The sequence below is a fragment of the Talpa occidentalis genome, unplaced genomic scaffold, assembly GCF_014898055.3.
Source record: "Talpa occidentalis isolate TD23 unplaced genomic scaffold, MPIMG_talOcc4v2.1 talOcc4.6, whole genome shotgun sequence".
NCBI lineage: Eukaryota > Metazoa > Chordata > Mammalia > Eulipotyphla > Talpidae > Talpa > Talpa occidentalis.
Window position 1 is genome coordinate 121,474,912 of NW_023604972.1, and position 21,174 is coordinate 121,496,085.

The window sequence follows — 21,174 nt, forward strand, 5'->3', positions numbered from 1 at the left end:
AACCACCCAGCATTCCCCAGGTGCACTATCTTCATTTTCTTTCCTCTCATTTGCTGAATGATGGAAAATTAAATTCCAGAGCATATTCCCCAAACTCCTTGGGTATATGGGTGGGGCCAGAGAAAAGAAGCAAGAGTGGGTAACTCAGGGCAAGGGACTGCTCACATTTTCACACATCCCCATACTTTCTGCTCTGGAGTGAAAATGGTTAAACAAGAGCGTGAGGAATGTGAGGAGGACAGGGGAGAAATGAGCCAAGTAATAGGCTTATTCAGCCCACTCTAATTTTACATCCGCTACTAAGGGGCAAACAAAGAAGAGGTGGGAGCCTCAAAGCTCAATTCTCCAGGGCAAGGACTAGGAGTTTGGGGCTGAAGTGCCAGGATGTATGGGTAACCAAGAACTTACCCTTGAGCATTGTCCTCTTGTAACCCAGAGAAAGTTTCCAGTGGGGTGAGATACAAGGATTCAGAATCTGCATTTATCAACCACAATAATGATGTTTCTTTTGTCTAACCATCTTTAAGATCCCTGTATAGTTCTTTAGTGTCTTAACTCATCTATATTCCCCCATTTTAATAAGTACTTAATGGTGATAAATATCCTTGAGATATTTGATGCAAAGAATACAAAGAGACTATAAAATTAAAGACACCTCCCCCCATCCTTTGAAGAGTTGTGGCACCTGACAAAGTGATGGTGTCTGAAGCCCTGACTTAAAACAGCTCTCATTGCCAGTAAAGAAATAAAAACCAAGGGCCATGGGAATGTTAATATCAATAATTTGAAGATAAAGATGATGGTATCAGTATTCTTGAATAACACATGTTCACAAGTCATCATTTTAATTAACAAAGTTATTTTTCTTGTAATTTTAGTAGGAGGTAATCCAGAGTAAAAGAACAGGACATGAACTTGTGTGAATAGGATTTTTTAAAAATTTCATCACTGAATCCAGAGACTTTGTGGTCAAAGGCATTATGTGTGAGAGAGAACATTTCTTCAATAGGCACATTTGAGTAAGTTCAGGAAGTGATTTAAGACATGATATGTCTTCTTAGAACCTGATCCATAGCAGGTACTTTCATTAACAAAATTTATACATTCAAATTCAGAGAATCAGAGGAGCTAATTTTCATTCTGGCAAATCAAGAATTTTTTCTTCATATTTGTAGATAAAAATTTTCTTGGAAAACTCAACCTGTGAGTCAGAGTTTGGATATTTCTCACATCGTAGCTGAAGAGTGTCTTCTGATCTGGTTTCCAAGATCTCAGTGTGTTTAAAAGAGATTATTTAGGGAAGATAACTAAGTCCTTGCTTTCTGTTAACCTTATTAGTCAGTGCATTGTTATTTTGGTATCTCCAACAATGCAATTTTTTTAAATTCTTAAATATATTTATTTAAATATATTAAATATCATTGTTCATTTTTGTATAATGTTGGATATTTCCTCTCAGGTGTAATCCCAATAGAAGTCCCCCCACCATGTCACCTGTGAACCATCATCATAGTCTCCTTTGCTTTTCCCTTTGTCAGGTGTCACTCTCAAGTTTGGGAGATGCAAGTTGAGGGTGGATATTCCCAGAGACATAACAGTGTCACAGTGATTGAAGAAGCAGATTGAGAATATAAATCCAAGCTTTCAATACCCTGCACTTTAACCATTTTTTCTGAGTTGACTTGTAAATCAATGAGAAAACAACCAGAGTCAGCCCAACTGGTAAATAAACATAAAATCAGGAAAAGTACGGGAGATGACATGGAGCGGCAGGGATCTAGTTAATATTGCAGGAGCAATATAAGGAGTGACAGCCCAAAGGGCAGTGGGTTATAATGCTCTGTGAGCACAGGGGGAGATTCTCAGTCTCAAAATGCTGCTGTGTGGCTTTAACAAGTGTATTTAGACCCTCCTTATTATGGGGGTTCACTCATCTTTGGTTCAGTGACCACCAGCTGTGGTCTCTTAATGAAGCTCTTTTAAGAAGAGCTATGGTCTCTTCTTTCCTCCTTTAGCTACTTTTCTTTTTCAATTGGAGGCTTAGGAAGTAAGAGGAAAGACTTGACTTGAGAAGAAAATGGATATTTTATGTCAATTCCAAGTCACAATCAGTTTCTTGTAGGTCAGGAGTGATTTTGCATAGTTTGGACTGAAGACAAGGATAGGTGGACACGATGATCTCTGTAATCCCAAATTCTCAGCAGGTTGGCGGGCTATACAAGTTGTGGTTTTGGTCCAATACTTGGCACCTTATATGAATACACCCCAAATCAATTGATCTGGGTGCTGAGAGCAGAATTGGTAGGATGGGACTCTAGTTGTCTGGGTCAGCTGTTCCTCTGAAAAACACTCAAAAAGAAGTTCTCCATTTCTTGCAAAATGATTCCAGAGACATCAGGAATTTCAAGACCACTGAAGGATAAGAAAGGCAATATCTTGGAGAAGATGGACTATTTGGGATTCCCATCTGGAACTCTTCCATAAGGCACATCGTTGGCTATAAGGCAAGAAGCCATGAAAGTGTCTGTACTTAAGATAGTAACTGTTTTCTGAAGTGAATGGAAAAAATGGATGTTTTGGTTCCCTATACCAGTTTCCAGAAATGAATATATTGTACAATGTACTTCCATTTACAATGCTACCAAATATAATTTACTGTTACTTGGATGATTCAGAAGACTCTCAGGGATCTCAAAATACACAGCAAATATTTTGTGCTGCAGCTGTGGGGAGCAGATATTTTTCAGTGACTTGTAGCAATGAGTCAAAAATTAAAATAAATGGCTTTCTCTGTTGTAATATTTTCTAAACTGATCAATCAGTTGAATTTATAGTTTACCTATAACTGCCAGGAGATTGTATAGGTATGTGGGGAATATAAAGAAGTATAAGCAGTAGACTCATTGAGTGCAAACAGATATTTCTACATAGGATTTTTGTCAGAACTTAAGATTAGATCTTAGTGTTTGGGTTTGTGATGATTTGGTGGCTCTGCCCACAATGTCACCCCACCTGCTGCCTGCAATGTAATGAGCTGAATATCCCTTTTCCCAGACTCCCCTGCTCTCAGGGCTGTGGATATGATGTAAGTTCAGCCATTAGGTTGCACCTGGTACAAGTTTAGAAGACAGAAATGGGGCAAATGCCATGTTTCTGCGGCTTCTGCTTTTTTTTACTTAAAAGTTTGGTCATGAAGCATTTGCATATTCTCAGCAGCATCAGCAGATGTTTGTGGATGTCAAGAAGCAGGTCAAGAAAATTACTACAAAAAGGGAGTGGAGGGGGGTGAGTGAAGCACGTGCTTATCTTGACATGTGAAGCTGTGCCCTCAAAACTGTATAGAGATGTAAACAAATGGTAAATCAATAACATTTCATTAACAAATTTATCCTGGTGATGCCAAATGAAAAAAAAAAAGAAAGAAAATGTAATGCCAACCTTCCTCCTAGCCTTTCTCAAAGACACCTGTAGCTATTTAATATCTCAAGTCTGCACTGGGAAAACAGAATCGCCAAGACTTTTCACGGTTTATTGAATTCTAGCTTTTATTAACATTAATCCTATAAGACTTAGAATACCACTGTGGTTCTCTAGAGGTGATAAATAGATTTTGGGTATGAATTTACCTCTCAGTGGTCCTAGTGAGTTTGTGAAATCTTCTGGTACTTCTCCTTCCTCTTGAATGTGTAATTGTAGACATTTTAGCAACCAGAAAATTATCACATTGGCTTTGCAGAGTGAAGTCTATTAACTATGAAGGGTCAAATGGAAGCTGGAATGACCCCTTCCTATCAAAATAGTAAAACAAAGCCAATAGGTCAACCTCAAGTATATCAAAGATTTCTGCCACCAGAGAAGATTTTTTTTTAAAGTTACAAGAATGGTGATTCTTCTCGTATCTTCATCTAATGAATCTATTCATTTTCTACAGAGAGGGACAATGGGTTACTGTAAGCCTAATCAAGTGGTGGCACCACAGGTCAACTCACAGTTTCTAACAACTAGTATGGACCTATAAATTTGTCAAATACTCCCTCCGATGTTCTAGTTAGTGCAGAATACCAGAATCCATGATCTTTTACCTCACAGAGACAGTAGTATACTTTCTCTTACTTCAGATATATCTTATATCAGATGTGAGGTATTTCAACTCTCAAATTCTCAGTCAAGTTTTAGTTCCCAGGGATGATAATCATCACACATGCTATATAGAACATCATCCTGGTCCACAATATTGAAGACAACATTCCATTGGTCTGATGAAAAAGAAGTAGCTATGCGCTTGGTAAAATGCATACACAAAAGAGGGTATTTTAAAAATCATAAAAATCTAAAGGTCTGTCAGCTCAGAAAAGTTAAAGGAAGAGCAATTACCTGGGACATTTTGGAATATCTTTCCCAAAGTGAGAAATTAATTGTTGCATCTTCCTCTAAAAAAGAGGCACAAGCTTGGCAGCATTCTCTGGGCTTTTAGAGAGGGGATACCCACATTTGGGTGCCGCATAGATCCATTTCCTGAGTAATCAGTAAGGCTGGCAGCTTTGTATGAGGCCCAGAGCCTGAAAAAGCTTTTCAGATGATCTGGGTTACAGTGCAAGCAGTGCTGTCACTTGGCCCTAATAACTTGGTCATCTTAAGTTGACTGAGGACTCTATCAGATGAGGGCAGTGCAGGGCCCTGTAGCAAGTTCTCTGTAGGAAGTTGACAGTATAGATTCTGCAGGTTTTGTAGCAAAGCCATTCCCCTATTTGTTAGCAGATTGTTGTCCCTCTGAGCCTTGCATCTCATGTAATACCTACCTAGGGATCATGTGATCTAACTGGCTTCAGACTCTGTGTTATCTGACTTAGATGTCAGGATGGATTTCTCATTCTTCATTCTTCAATCCTTCACTCTTAAGTGTTCTTGAAGGCACAAGTACATGGCACTAACAGAGGGCTTCCCCTTCCAAGGCATCCCCTACTGTTGCATTGCTCTCTTCATCATTTGATAACTACAGATTCTTGAGGTGATCCTAGTGAACAGGTAACCTAAGGAAGAAAGAAAATCAGACCTGGTTTGTGGATGTGTCCACTTGATAGGCTGTGTCAGCTGAAAGTCAACTTCTGCAGCAATACAGCCCATTAACTGGTGACTTTGATGGACAGTAGGGAAAGCAAACCTCTTGGTGGGAAGAACTTGTCAATGATGACTAACAATAAAGATGTTCAGAGGTGCAGATGAACCAGACTCATTGCTAATGACTAAGGGCACTGGATTAACTGGATGATCAGAAATTTGGAAAGAAAAAGATGGGAGGAATGGTGTCAAGGAGGACTGGAGAAGAGGTATGTGAGTGGAACTCTTAGGTTGGGGATACAATACAAGGATATATGTGACCCATATGTTTGCTCAGAATAGGGCATGCTTGCAATAAATTGTTTTGTGGATGGCTATAATCCTCTTTCCCAAGCCTGACAGATTGTTTCCTTATGATTCAGGTTAGGCATTTTTGGCAGGAGTACCACATAACTAATGTGTCTTCTCAATCAAAACATCAAGGGACACATGCTATCAATTTGTCCCATTAAATTGGAATTTGAGATGGCCACTCACAATTTTGGGTATCTTGTACAAATGAACCTGAGCTGACAGGCAAAGAGGAGTTGTTACCTTGTTAGCTGGGAGATTAAACCCTGTGGTAGGGGAAATAGGGTATCTATTATACAATGGGAGCAGGAGGGAGAAGTATCTTTGGAATTCAGGGCTTTCTGGGGCTCTTCACTGTGGCAAAAGTTACATTAAATTACATATTTAGTTTGTATGTTTTCATGATTTATTGAACATTAAATTTTAACAGACAGCTACAGAAATCTGGGATGATTTGGATTACCACATGTGCAGGTGAAAAATCTGGGTTTCGTGTGAAAATCTAGGTCACTCCACTAGCTAAGTAACCTAGTCCAGCTGTGATGCTAACTAGGGTAAAAGCTACCCTAGTTGGCTGTGTAGGGAAAATAATGTAAATATCAAATATCATCTTGTGACTGGGTTTGTGATAACCACCAATGTGTTCTTTTTTGTTCTGTTATATATGTCATATACAGATATATGTCATATTTTGTCATATGTATAAAAACCATTTACTTCTTCCCTTTTCCTTTTCCACATAATTTTTTAAATGGTCTACTGATGGTGGTTGATTATAAGTTAATTTATCTAATAGAGAACATGGTAGACACAGTGTGTCCTTTCTATTAAAATATAAATCACTTCAAGGTTTAATATTCATATTAAGATTGCTGCCAACTAGACCATTTGGGTCTAGTTTGGGCACTTGAATAACTTAGCATTTGAAGAAATCACAGTGTATTTATCAGTCTGACAAAATTTTGTCACACTGGTCAAAATTTTGTCATACTGTTTTGTGTTTTTGCCTTTCTGTATCCTTTCACACAAATGGTTATAGCTGAATTATGTAAAAATGTTGTGCTAATAATGTAATCAAGGGTCATAAATTGAATTGAAAGAAGAAGTTATTTAAAAAGCATGATGATGGTGTAAAAGTGAATATTTGGTTTTCACCACTCACTCCATTAGCAAATTCTGAGTGATTTTGAAATAACCTTTTCAAATTTAAGTTACTTATTTTTAATTTCATCTTTTTAATGGCAATAAAACCAAAATTCAGTATTTTTCCTGTTTAATTGTATAAATCACCATCCTAGTTAACTCAGTTCTATGCCAAATTTTCAAAGTATGCTATCTTAGAATAAACCACCAACTTCTATGTATTATTGGTTCACATCATTATTTTCACTATGTGATTTTTAAAATTTTTTTTCCTTTTTTTTTTTTATTAGATTTATTTATTTATTTATACAAGCACTGGGTACAGTCGGAAGTGCGGGAGGGTGAGAAAATTCACCAGAGCCAGAGCGGGGAACAGAACAGGCAGACTGACAAAGTACACTGCTGAGGGGAGCGGCAGGCATTAGGAGAGGTCTGCGCGCCATGTGGGACCCTCCCCCAGCGGCTGGGGAGCAGCCGGGGATCGAACTGGCGCTGCAGAGGCTGCGGTCAGCTTCGCAACCCAGCCCTCAAGTGCTGCGCCACCAGGGAGGCCCTTCACTATGTGCTTTTGTCTGTAGAATGGATTAGTGTCATAACACAGGGGTCTATTGTATTAGAGAGGGATTGTGACCAAATTTGAGAAGGAATGAACACCCAAAGATCAATTCAGAGTCTTTTTTTTTTTTTTTTTTTCAATCCAGAGTCTTATTCGACTTTGGGTCATTCCCTTTGAGGGGAGGTGAATGTATTTTTTGGTACAAGGGACCAAATATTAATGTTTGGAAGTTTAAATATGAGGAGAAGATAGTGTGGATGTTGAATAGCCAGGATATAGTCTGTGGCATTTATGGAGAATTGGTGCCCGGTATCTATTCAAGCCTTTTCTGTGAACTTTTCCAGATGTGCAGAAGACAGAAAGGCAAAAATTTCTGGCCCCCCAACTTCCTTGCAAGATGGAAGGCAGAAGTGGAGTGGAAGCTGTGCTTAACTTTTTTCTAGAAAGTACAGTCATGGGGAGATTTTTCTTCTCCTGCCGCAGAATTAACATAGACTCCAGTGTCTAGTAACTGGGTTGGTGGTACTAAGAGGCAGAGCATGGGGACTCCCTTCTGCTGATGTGCATCAGAACAGGCTGATCACCTTCCTCACGGTAGCAGCTGCCTGGTCACTGCAGTGTGGGGCAACTCTGGAGCCATCCGATCACAGAAGAGGTAGAAGCTCCTTTGGTGACCCATTTCTTCATTGCGGCATTTATTCCTGAAGCTGACTTGGAGATTATTTCTTCAGCTTTCCCAATGCTCCAGAAGGCATGTAGTACATATTTTCCTGATTAACCTAGCCACCATGGATTCCGTTCTTTTCAAGTAAACCCAGATCAAAATAGCGGGTTGGGAGCCCACTGTCCTGTGCCAAAATTTTGCAGGAACAACAGGTGTGGCTTCTCACATGCTGCCTTTTATGCTATTTATTTTTGAGAGAAATATGCCAGAAATTACTATCAGTTTTTGTCTTTTAGTGCTTTTTCATCTATCTTTGCTTCTGATAGGGAACAGGTTTGAAAAGTACAATAACAAACACTGTTAAGACACTGAGGGGCTAGTGAGGACATATACCACACACAACTCACTTGTGTACTGTCTTCCTACGGGGAGTTTGAAAAGTCCTCATTCTTGGGCTATCCCTGGACCAATCAAATCAGAACCTCGAGTGTGGGATGCAGGAGTCAGTATTTTTGAAAGCTCCCAGGTGATTCCAGTGCGAAGTTAGAGAACCACTCAGTCTGGGAAGAGAGAGAGGTGAGTTGTGTTGGGGATTAATAACATACTAGTAAAGTGGCAAATTTTCTCACAGTCAGAAATCCAAAATGGGTCTCATTGAGCTGAAATGAAGGTGATTTCATGACGGGGTTCCTTTCTAAAGACTGTAGGGGTAAAACTGTTTTCTTGCCTTTTCCAGCTTTGGAACAGCATTCCTTAGCTCTTGGCCCCTTTTCAGACTCAAAACCAGGGAAGGCTGGTTGAATCTTTTTCATGATGCCATATCCCTGGTCCTGATTATTCTGCCTGTGATTACATTAGATGCCCAACGATAATCCAGGTGAATTTCCCACCTTAAGATCAAGTGAATAGCAACAATTCCATTTTTCTCCTTAATTCCTTCTTGCTGGGTAAGTTAACTTATCCACAGGTTTTAGGGGTTAAGATGAGGTATTTTTTTGGGGGGTACATTTTGCTTATAAGAAAATAAGAGATAAGGACAATGGGAAAGAGACAGTCTAGATATTCCATTCCTACATTTTTTAATTTGAAGAGGCAATTGGAGGAGGCCAAGGCACTGAAAACTGTTATACTATTAATTTTGATGTGATGTGAGATCTTTTCTGTAAGAGTTAGCCGAGTGGATTACTAAGAAATTAGATAATCGTTTGAGTTGTTAGTCTTGCCATTCTTCATCTCTTTTCAAAATTTTGTTTCAATAACATTGTAGTGGCAGGAATGGACACGGAGCAGGTTTTCTGATCCAGCAGACCAGGTAAAGAAGTCCTGGAGACCTTGGTGGGTTTTCAGGCTTTTATTGGGATTTACCAGGTACACAACAGGCTAGGGTGCCTGTTGGCACCCTAGGTCTTCACTCTTTCTGGGCTCTCCGGCCTTCTCTCGCGTTCTCTCTGCTTTTGCTTCGTTCTCGGCTTCTCTGCTTCTGCTGGCGTCCCTGTGACACCGCCTTTAAAAGCCCAGTCTCAGTCCAGGTGAACCCATCTACCTATGCCCACACCCTACTCCAGGTGCCCGCCATCAGGCGTGCATTCGGGACTGCAGGGTTCCGTCATCTATCCTGAAGGCGGGAGGGCAGAAAAGCCTGATACCTTTTACCTTACCCTACAAACATAAAACTTCTTTGCAAACATCTAGGTGCCTGGCTATAGTGTTGACTATAGAAACCAACCTTCCAGTTTGCTGATCTGTGGTCTCCTGTTTGGAACCAGGGCCTCCTAAAAATAGATGGTCCTTCTAGCTAATTGTTTTTCTCTTTTTAAGAGCCATTTGAAATTAACCATTCTAAAATGAAATTTATTCTCTTGGCAGAGGTCCTCCAAAATATATTGCTTCCTAACTAGTAACCACTACAGGGTAAATTCATCTTGTTCCTCTGGGGCATGTTATGCAGCTGATTCATTCAGGCAGTTTCACCAGTAAGTTGTTGCTCAGAGGGTATTTCTGAAATTTGTTTTGACCTTGCTGAATGATTGGTGACACCTGCTTTAAGCATAGTCCATGCCAAGAGTGTCAGAGTTGAGGTCTGTGAAATAGAAGGCCACAAGCTTAGCATTTATATGTTGCCATGATTGGAGTAGACCCTGAGTCCCGAGGAAATTCTGACTTTGTGCACAGGTGCCCTGCAGTTGCTCACTTTGCTGTTTGTTTATCTGACTTTACTCAGTACCTCTGACTATCTATGCTCTGATGTGCAACTGGAAACTAATCATCTGTGTTTGCCAGGGGCCACACTAAATGGGGATGGGATTGGGTTAGGTTGCAATAATGGGGACAAAGTTGGGTATCCCTGGCTTACTGGCTGCCTCCAGCCTAGACTTGCAGGTTTTTCCGCCTCATCTTTTTGTCTGCCTGTGCTCCAGAGTCCCCCTTGATTCAACACCTCCTGCCTTTCCTTACTCTCCAGGCCTCATGGGCTCTGGCTCCTGTGTTGCTGCTCTGGCTGCCTGGAAAAGTCTTGTCCTAGTCTTGACCACTTTTATTTTTGTCCCTGCTACTGATTTTTTATTCTAACTTATATTACATCATAATATTGTATGTGTAATGTTGAAAAGCTCTTCAAATCCTCCATGGACTCATATAGGACACAAAGAAGTAAACAGAATAATGACAATGAGGACCCTCTCCCTGTGGAAAGATTGGTGATGAATGTCAGTTGTGTACTTTACTCCACTGTGTGCAAAGGGGAGGGTGGATGGTGCAAATTTCACTATTTTTACTGTTTATGGAGGGAGGTCTTGGTTGTCTGGATTACCTGGTTTACCCAATCAGCCATATTTTTCAGATATTCCAAATAGGCAAATTATCCATGAAACTATAATATACCAGGATTTAATCTCAGGGGTGAGTAGGAGAAAAAAAAAATGATTCCCTAGGTTTTCCATTTTTATTTTAAAAAGAAACAAAATTAAATATAGCTAACTGAATTTCTAATATTGGAAAATTTTTTTTGATATAAATAAGAAGTATGATAATTTTGGCTCATTTGGTGGCTCTAACATCACATAAAAATATTTATGCATCAGTTTTCCGTGGTGGCGGAGGGGGTTATGATGCAACTTATGAAGCTATTTGCAGCCACTGTAGCAGGAGTTCGATCCCTGGCCAGGGAGCTACCCACATGGCGCAACAGACCTCTCCTGACTTGCCTGCTGCTCCCTTCAGGAGTGTGCTTCAGTCAGTCCTCCTGTTCTGTTCTCCACTCTGTGTCTGGTGAATCTGTCACCCACTGCACTTCTGGCCTGTACCCCAGTTCTTGTATGCATAAATAAATAAATCTTAAAAAAATATTTATGCATCTAGGGTAGAAGTTATATGGACACAAACTCGTATAACTTGTCTGATATTCCACCCCCCCCCAACTTTTGACTGTGCATTCCTCATTTCTTCCCCTCCCTTTGCCTAATACTGGATGGAGTTTCCATGTGGGGCCCCACTGTTATGCTAATAATAGCAGTAGCTGCTATTTATCAAGTCTTTACCACTTGCCAGGCTCCGAGAAGCACCCTAGATACATTACCTCTCCCTCCAGCCCTCCAGGAGGATGGGCGTGTTTGTGTGATGAGTCTGGTAAGACATGGTGGTTGATAGCTCTATTATGTACTTTGTCAGCACTCCAAATAATAAAGTTATTGGTTATTTATTCTTGACTTTTTCATGCTTGGCTTAACATATATTGATAGATATGATACTGGCTACAGAAAGGAACTAACAGGTGGGCTATGGGGAATTGATGTTACGCTTTATATATTTTTAAAATCCTTTCCCTGAGCAGTAATTACCAGTGGTAAATGAAAGTGCCGGGGACATTTGTTTCATATGGAAATTTAACTGCTTCCTTCCCTGCAGCAAAATAAATGCTGAGGGGATTCAGCAAGGATGAGTAAAAGCTGAAGATGTAGGAAAGTGCTGAATTCTGAACTCAATTTTTCCTGGTAGGCTCAATGGTAACCTTCATTTTCACACTTGATCATATGAGAAAACAAAAATACTGAGTCTCCATGCTGCATGCTCAGTGGGTAAGAAATTCCAGGAAGGTCAAATGTTTTGGGTTGGAGCAAATGAGTCAGGAGAGGATGGCAAGTCTGCAGAGGCTGGTCTTTGGTTTTTGTTTCTTCCTCCTCCTAGGGTCTGACATCACTCTCCTCTTTCCCCACTGTCCTCATCAACCTGTGCAGAGTTCTTCTGCTTCACAGGTAAAGCCCTGCAGGTTGCTTTCAAAATCAGAATCTGGGGCTCCGGGGACTGGCATATGTTCCCCAGACAAGCAGTCTGGTTTTTACACGGGGACACAGCGCCAACTTGTTGGGGCACCAGGGCACTGAGGGAGCAGAGTCTTGCATCAGATGCTAAAGATCTTTCATCATGTTGCTCTGACAATGAGGCTGAAACAACCACAGTTGAAAACTGATGCAATAGGATGGAAGGGGCTGGTAGCAGCACTGGGAGTTACGTTACCCTTGTGAAAGGGAAGACAGAAAGGAAAATTAAAAACAATATCTGAGGTACTTTAAACTACCAGGTGCATATTACCTGAGACCATTCCATATCTTTTAGGATCACCTTAAAGAGAATTTAACTAAGTCACTTAGAAGGACAGTATTGAGGGAGGGTAGAGTCATCAGAATTTTAGCCATTCTTCATTTTTTAAAAAACTGAATAAGTTCTAGACAGTAGTTTGGTTCTTATTATTGTCATTAATTTGTGAATGAAGCTTTAATATTAAAAAGAAAATAGCTAAACCACTTACTGTAGGGGGCCAAATAATAACCCCTAAAACTATCAGATTTTAACCCCTGGACCCACAAATCTTATACTGAAAGATTATCTTTGTAGCATGATTGAGTTAAAGAGCTTGAGATACAGAGGTTATCCTGGATTATCCAGTGAATCCTACATAATCACAGTGTAATCCTTTCAAGAGGGAAACAGAGGAAGACTTGACTGACATAGAACAAGAGGAGAAGGCAACATGACCACAGAGGCAGAGATAGGGGGATGTGGCTGTGAGCCAAGGAATGGCAGCAGTCACCAGGAGCCGGAGGAGGGCAAGGAATGGAATCTCCCCTTTGGAGGGAGCGTGTTCCTGCTGACACCTTGATTTTAGTTCAGTGACACTGACCTTGAACTTTCCTCCACCAGAACTGTGAAAGAAAAAAATTTCATTGTATTAAGTCACCACCTTTGTAGGAATTTGTTGCAGTAGCCACAGGAAACTAATGCAGTCAACTAACTTGAGTCTGTTGGGTTAGATTCTTAAGTCAGGAATAAAGATCTCTATTAAAAAAGTGTAGGTACCTGTATGTGCTTGTGAAGGAGACATGACATTGGCAGCCATGATTGCTTCTGGGAAGGGGAACCAAGGGAATAAAAGTCTAAAGTAAGATGCAGACTTACTGTTCATTTTATACTCTGAAGTTTTTTCAAATGTGTATATTATCTAAAACATCTTAATTTTGGAATAGTTTTGAAATTTTAGAAAAATTGCAGAGAGTACAGAGAGTCCCATATATCTATAACCAGTTCACTTTATTATCAGCATCTTACATTAATATGGTCCATTTGTCACAATGCATCAATCAGTATTTATACAGTGTTATTAAATGAATTTCATACTTTATTCCAATTTCCTTAGATTTTACCTAATGTCCTTTTTCTGTTCCAAGATCCCATCCAGGTAGCACATCACATTTGACTGCTTGTCCCCTTAGACTCTTCTTGGCTATGATAATTTCTCAGATTTTTCTTGTTTTTTTATGACTGACAGTTTTGAGGAGTACTAATCAGTACTGGCTACTAGTCAGTAGAATGTCCTTTAATTGGCATATTTCTGATGTTTCTCTCATGATTAGATTTGGGCATATATTCCTTTGCCATTAAAAAGTAGTTAGGGCCTCCCCTGGTGGCGCAGCTGTTGAGCGCTGGGCTGCCCACAGCCTCTGCAGCACCGGTTTGATCTCCGGCCACCAGCGAGGGTCCCACATGGCACGACAGACCTCTCCTGCCATGCCCGCTGCTCCCCTCAGCAGTGTATTTCATCAGTCTGCCTGTTCTGTTCCCCGCTCTGGCTCTGGTGAATTCTCTCACCCTCCCGTGCTTCTGACTGTACCCAGTGCTTATATAAATAAATAAATAAATAAATAAATCTTTAAAAAATGTAGTTAATAAAACAGGAAATATACATATACACACTCTTTCAATCTTCATTATATATGTGAATATATACTTATACATGATATTACTTAGGGCACTGTTTAGCAGTTAGTATGTCCTACATAATTGCTATCTATTACTACTACTGCTATTATGAGGTTAAAAGGCATGTTTAAAATATTTGGCTAAAAAGATGTTAGATGGGATAATGTGGGGAAGTCAGAATGATCTAGTTTACAATCTTAGCCCTGCCACTTGCTAGTTCTATAAAATGGGGATGATAATGCATGTTTGACAGAATAGTGGTGAATACTAAGAAAGAAAATATTTGTAAAACTAAACTCTAATACATTTTGAATTGTTCTTAAGTTTTCATATCATAAGATAAAGTATGTTGGATTGTGACCAGTTGTATGTAATGCTGGGAATGTACAAATAAAGCAGCCAAGTTTTTGCCTAAAGTTGGCTGTATTTATAATTGTGATGATTTATTCATTAAATACTTGTAAAATTTCTACTGCAGACGACATTCTGTGCAACAAAATTATTACTATATAAAACACAGTGCTTGCTTACAATTTAACAGGGACAGGAATGAAATGACCCTGCGTGAGGAAGAGGGAGGGATATTCCTGCCAGCTGGAGGAGATTGTTCAAAATGTAAGTGACTAGAATTTTTGTCCTTTATCTTCCCTTGATTATCAATACATTGAATGCACACTGTAGTAAATCTGGGAAAGTATAGACAAATAGAAGGGAAAATATGCAAATATAATTTTATTTTGACACAGTTTCTTTCAGTGTTTTTGCCATGAGTTTTGAAAAAAATGCGGAGATCATAGTGTGTGTATATATATATAATTTATTATCTAGTTTGTATAACCTAATATATCATAAATATTCTTTGATGACATTCAGCCTGCTTCATAAAGCATCAATTTAAACAGTTGCGTTATATTTCCTCCTGCTAATAGGAAATAGGTTTGGTTGTCGTGAGAAGACACCAAGTAATAGAGTTTTAAAGAAGAGAGAACTTTCTTTTTCTGTTGTGGCAGTAGGAACCCTTGAGGGGGCGCTGCGCTGGGTTGTCAGAGGGTCAGGCTCTGTTGCATTTTCTCCCGCCGCCAGGTGTGGCTCTAATTGATATGGTCCAAAATGTCTCCCTTCCAGTTTAAAGTGAAAATCGGAATGGGGTGGGGCTGAGGTGGGATGGTGGGGGGGGTGAAGGTAGGGCAGTTACACCCCTAAACTTTAAGGACTTAATCCGGAGTACACCCTTCACTTCTGTTAACATTCCTGCTGCCAGGAAGAATGGGAACTGAAATGTTTATTTTAGGTGACAGTGTACCCAGCTAAAAACCAGAGTTTTTAGTACTTTACGAGGAAAAGATGGCTATTGAGCCAACTAGTGATTTGTGACACTGTACAACTGCCCTGTTTATATAAACCACACTGTTGCTAGATTTTCGATGTCTCCATTTTCTTTTATTTTAATGAGACATCTTTAGCATTTTTTGCGCTTACCAAGTGTCAAATATTTTACATAACAGTTCATTTAAGCCTCACAGTAAATTTATAGATAAACACTAATATTATCCCTATTTAAACTGAGGAAGTTAAGGAATTTGTTCAACATAATATCATTAATGAGTGAATTTACCAGGATTCAAACCTGCAGTCTTTCAGTCCATTCTGTCACCACCAGTATATGCTTCTCATTTTTGACCAGTGTTGATGATTTCCTTAGAGATGTTTAGAAGAGGGGTCTAATATTTGGTTTTTGGCCATGATGTCAAGGATATGGACATTTTAAAAACATTTGATATTTTTTCCCCAATTTATTTCTTAGGGGAACACACAAATAGTTAACAGTGGGCTAGAGAATGAAGACAACTTCTAGGCTCTATTTTAGATATTTTCTTATTCAGATCTTACAAAGGAATGAATTGATGTCATTTTTTATAAAAAACATAAAATGTAAGCAAAAAATTTAATACAACTCTTCAAAATACTTTAGAACAGAGAGTTGTAACAGGGTTTCTCAGACCTATTTCTTGACTATTTGAGACTGACATGTAGAAGGACCAGGGTCTTCCTCATATCACACTTGACGTCATGATACCATGATCAGATACTGGATACTAGATTCTAATGGCCCACATGATTCTTACTTAGTATGCCTACTTTATTGTAAAATACATATGAAATTCAGAGTTTTAACACTACCACAAGCTCTTACCACAAAGTGTGTTCTTGAGTACAGAAATGAGGGGTGACAGGAAGTCATGCAGTTCATTTCCAGGCAGGTCATCATTCACATTTATTTTCCATTTGTCTTGAGCAAGTCACCAGGCAACCAACACCTGGACTAAATGTGTAGTCACCACCAGTTGTCTACAAGGATGCAGTTCCATTAAAATTACAGTCATGTCTGTGGAGGGAACTAGGAGAGAGGCCTAACTGCTCTGTTATTGAATTGTCCTAAAATCCCTTCAAAGGCACTGAGATGTTAACTGGAAAAATTCCTTCTTTTTTCTTCTTTATCATTTCTGTCAAATTTAATTTTCTTGTTTTCTTTTCCTGGAACTCTAGTAGCTGTCAAGAATGTATAGCTGGGAGCCAAATTTGTCAATTTATCTCTGGCAGTTGAAGAACTTTGATTTTTCTTTCTGGGGTAATGCATCTCTGCTTAGAGGACAGCTAAGTGAAAATGTACTCCTGAAACAAGATTTCTTCCACTGGTTTCCTTCAATTTGTCAAAAAGACAAAAATATCACCAGCCTCTCTTTGTAATAATGCCCCCAAATTACTTGGAATCATCTAATTTTCTTGTCTTTATTATCTAATATGTATTGCAGGAAGAAGAAAATGAACACTTTTACAGTGTAATGTTCTGCTTATGCGTGTATTGTCAAAGCTAATTGTTTTAAGCGAGGTGTGTTATCTTTGATTAAAATGATCAGTGCCTATGAGTATAAAAGAAACTAAGTAAAATTTCCCAAGTCTTTTTCATCACACTTCTATCCATATGCTGGCACAAATGATGAGATACAAGGCCTGCCTTGAGCAATGATTATCCTTCAAAATAGTAAGGTGAATGACACATTCATTAATGAAATTCTTTGAAGTCTTTCTTTGCTCCACCCAGTTAGGGAGGGAGGCATTATTAAAAAAATCCCCATTTGCAGAAAAGGAAATTGAAACCACCAATCAATTATGGTTCTTTATTTTCTCATTCCAGTTGAATATAAACAGTATTGACTACTCTTTTTTTGTGTGTGTTCTAATTTTTTTAATTTAAATTTCAGTTTTTATATTCCCCATACAATTACAACCCCCTTATTTTGACCCCAAGTCCTCCTTTCCCCGGCCCCCACCCGCCATAGAGTGTCTCTGGTTCATAGCTGTTTGTCGATTTTGATATTTTCTTTCTTATAGTTGTTCTTTTTCCTGGTCCCTCATTTAAGTTTTCTAGATTCCTGCTGTGAGTGAGACCATCCAGTATTTTTCTTTTTCTTTCTGGCTTATTTCACTCAGCATGATCCCTTCCAGCGCCATCCATGTTGCTGCAAATTGCATGTGTTTATCTTTTTTGAATGCTGAGTAATATTCCATGGTATATATGTACCACATCTTCTTGATCCAGTCATCTATTTTTGGGCATTTGGGTTGTTTCCAAAGCTTAGCTATTGTAAACAGTGCTGCTATAAACATAGTGGTGCGGGTGCTCTTTGGAATTGATGTTTCTGTGTCCTTTGGGTAAATACCTAGGAGTGGAATTGCTGGATCAGATGGAAGCGCTATGGTTTGTAGGTCAAGAAATCTCCACACAGCTCTCCATAGTGGTTGGACCAGTTTGCACTCCCACCAACAGTGCAGGAGAGTTCCTTTTTCTCCACAACCTCACCAACATTTGTTGTTGCTAGTTTTTTTAATATGTGCCATTCTCACTGGTGTAAGATGATATCTCATGGTAGTTTTGATTTGTATTTCCCTGATTACAAGTGATGTTGAACATTTTTTCATCTGCCTGTTGGCCATTTGCATTTCCTCTTCAGAGAAGTTTCTTTTTAGCTCTTCTGCCCATTTTTTGACTGGTTTATTTTCTTTGTTTTTGTTGAGTCTCATCAGCTCTTTGTAGATTTTTGTGATCAGTCCTTTATCATTAGTGTTGTGTGCAAAAATGTTCTCCCAGTGGGTGGGGTTTCTCTTTGTTTTTGTTTTTGTCTCTTTTGCTGTGCAGAAGCTCTTTAATTTGATGTAGTCCCAGCTGTTTATCTTTCCCTTAACTATCACTGCTTTGGGTGATGTGTCTGTAAAGATGTCTTTGATGTGCATATCATGTAGTGTTTCGCCTATATTTCCATCTATGTATTTTACGGTTTCAGGTCTTATGTCTAGTTCTTAAATCCATTTTGAGTTGGTTTTTGTGCATGGTGTTAGGTAGTAGTCAAGCTTCATTCTTTTGCATGTAGCGACCCAGTTTTCCCAGCACCATTTATTGAACAGACTTTCTTTGCTCCAATGCATATTCTTTGCTCCTTTGTTGACTACTCTTTTTTTTAATTTTTAAAAAAATTATTTATGCATTCGAGAGCTGGGGTATAGACCAGAGGGGTGTGTGCATTTGTGTGCGTGTGTGTGTGTGTGTGAGACAGAAAGAGAGAGAGAGAGAGAGAGAGCGATAGAGGGAGAGAGAGAGAGGATTCACCAGAGAACAAAACAGGTGGATCTACTGAAATACACTGCTGAGAGGAGGAAGCAGGTGAGACAGGAGAGGTCTGCTGCGCCATGTGGGTTAGCTCCCTGGTCGGGGATTGAACTTGTGCTGAGACTTAACCCCTTGTGCCACCAGGGAGGCCCAACAATATTGACTATTCAACATAACTTTTAAGCTTCTTGAATCTTAGCAATATCTTCCAAGTACAAAAAGCATTTATTCAGGCTAGGTGTTTGCTTCTGACATAGGCCTGATGTCTATGGTGGGCATATTTGATGTTAACAATGGATAATGAAAAAACCAGAAAGAAATTTTCGTTGTCTTTACAAAGTAGGTCAAGTAGAAAAAGAAGAATATCCCTTCTTCTTCAGCCTGGTAATGTGACCAGCCTTTTCTTCTCTCTGGATTTCTCTTCTTACCCTTCAACCCTCTTGTGGGCAGACTCATCATGACAATAGGCAACTTTAAGTTCACACTGCTGAGGGGAGCAGCACACTGTCACACCCGCTGCCATGCCATGTGGGAATCTCCCTGTCTGGCCAGGAATTGAACCCGTGCTGCAGAGGCTGCGGACAGCTTCATAGCACTGTGCTCAACCCACTGCGCCACCGGGGAGGCCCCTTCTATGTGTTTTTTTTTTTTTTTAGATTTATTTATTTATACAAGAACCGGGGTACAGGCCAGATGTACAGGAGGGTGAGAGGATTCACCAGTGACAGAGCAGGGAACACAACAGTAAGACTGACGAAATACACTGCTGAGGGGAGCAGTGGGCAAGACTGGAGAGGACTGCTGTGCCATGTGGGTCACCTCCCTGGCAGGGGATCGAACTCATGCTGCAAGGAGGCCCCAGTTCCTGTGTTTCTGATTCTACAACACCATGTGGCTTTACACTTCATGGATGTGGAGCTGGGGCCTCATGGAGTTTCCAAGGACCATCTGTAACAGGAGCAGACCCTCCCCATGTGAGAGGAGACCTAGCCATGGCTTATGTGGTAGGCCGGATGAGCACCACCCAGTGATGTCTATATCTAATCCCTAGTTACTCTGCTGTCCCAAACCGGTTACCCTACATAGTCAAAGGGACTTTATTAACTAGCTGCAGATGGAGAAATTATGCTGGATCATGTGGGTGGACCCAGCGTAATCCCAGGATTCTAAGGGGAAGATAGGGCTTCGTTAGCTATAGGAGATGTGACAATGGAAGTAAGGGATTGGAGTGAGACAAGGAAGGGACCACCAGCCAGCCAAGGAATGTAGACAGCACTTAACTGAAAACTACAAGGAAATTCTGTCCAGAAGCCGGTTGAATGAATGCAGCCTGGCCAGCACCTTGATTTTACACTTCTGACCTCCAGAGCTATAAGAGAATAATTTATGTTACTTCAAACTACTAGTTTGTGGCAGTTTTTTGCAGCTGCACTAGGAGATTAGTGCAGTTTATTAAGAAAAATAAAAGCTACCCAACGGTTGATTGCTGTCCTTAGTCGTTGAAAGCCCACGATTCCTTCCCTTTTTTGGTACAACACCCCCAGGAGAGTCCCTTATATCAAAAGTGGCTTGAATCCCTCAATTTAAAAAAGTTGTTGAATTTTTCTTGTGCTAAATGTTGTATGTGTGTTGTGTATATGTGTGTACAAATAGATACACAGTGTAGCAAATGTACTGCTGAAAGATCCATGAGTGTGGTGTCTAATTTCATAAATGAAAGCAGGCTCTTGTACAATGTCACATAGCTAACAAAACAGAATAAAGTTCCAGACTGGGACAAGCTTAAAAATGACATGCAATCTACAAGCAATGGTGTTAGAGATAGACTATCAAAATTCCATAAACTGTATGAATGCTTGATCCAAGAAAAGCGTATTTTGCTCAAAGCAAAATCCCTTTCAGCTACAGTGGTTGTTGACCCAGGGAAGCTGCTTCCCCGGGGACATTTAGAAATATGTGCTGGTATTTTTGATTGTCACAACAACAAGATGAGGGGGTGGGGAGGGTCATGAAGAATCACTTTGGCTACAGTCAGAGCTGGTGAGTGGAGGGCGGGTCAAAGCTTTCCTTGAGGTTAAATATGCGAGTGCTGGCCTCTTGGCGACCACCAGATGTCAGTGCTAACAAGGAATTCCTCCCCCTGGTTCTGTCCTAAGCTCTGTGCCAGGATGCACTTCATATGGCAAGAAGCACTGGTGGATGGGGATGTCTAGAAGTTTAACCTGACTCTGGAACCCATCTTCAAGTTCACCGAGTATGGATGATTTGGAAGGGCTGGATTGTACGAGCACATGTTAGCAGAGCACAGAATGAAACCTGGAAAATGTGTATGGGAGAACATTTACCTCTTTAAGATTAATCACTTCCATAGGAGCTATTTGTATTTGGAAGATGGAAACACCTTTTGGGTAGTCAGTTGTGAAAACTAAAGATACTCACACCCATGATTTTAAAAAGTGAAAAAATCATTGATTATTTGTTATA

At 39.9% G+C, this 21,174-nt stretch overlaps 1 long non-coding RNA gene across 2 annotated transcripts in view; it reads left to right on the plus strand.

Moving 5' to 3' along the window:
- LOC119260186 (uncharacterized) overlaps positions 1–21,174 on the plus strand; it is a 119,197-nt gene that overhangs the window by 33,294 nt on the left and 64,729 nt on the right. For both annotated transcript variants that reach the window (XR_008549108.1, XR_005128714.2), the window contains exon 2: positions 14,566–14,639. This is a non-coding gene — a long non-coding RNA (uncharacterized LOC119260186). The remainder of the gene's footprint in view (positions 1–14,565; positions 14,640–21,174) is intronic.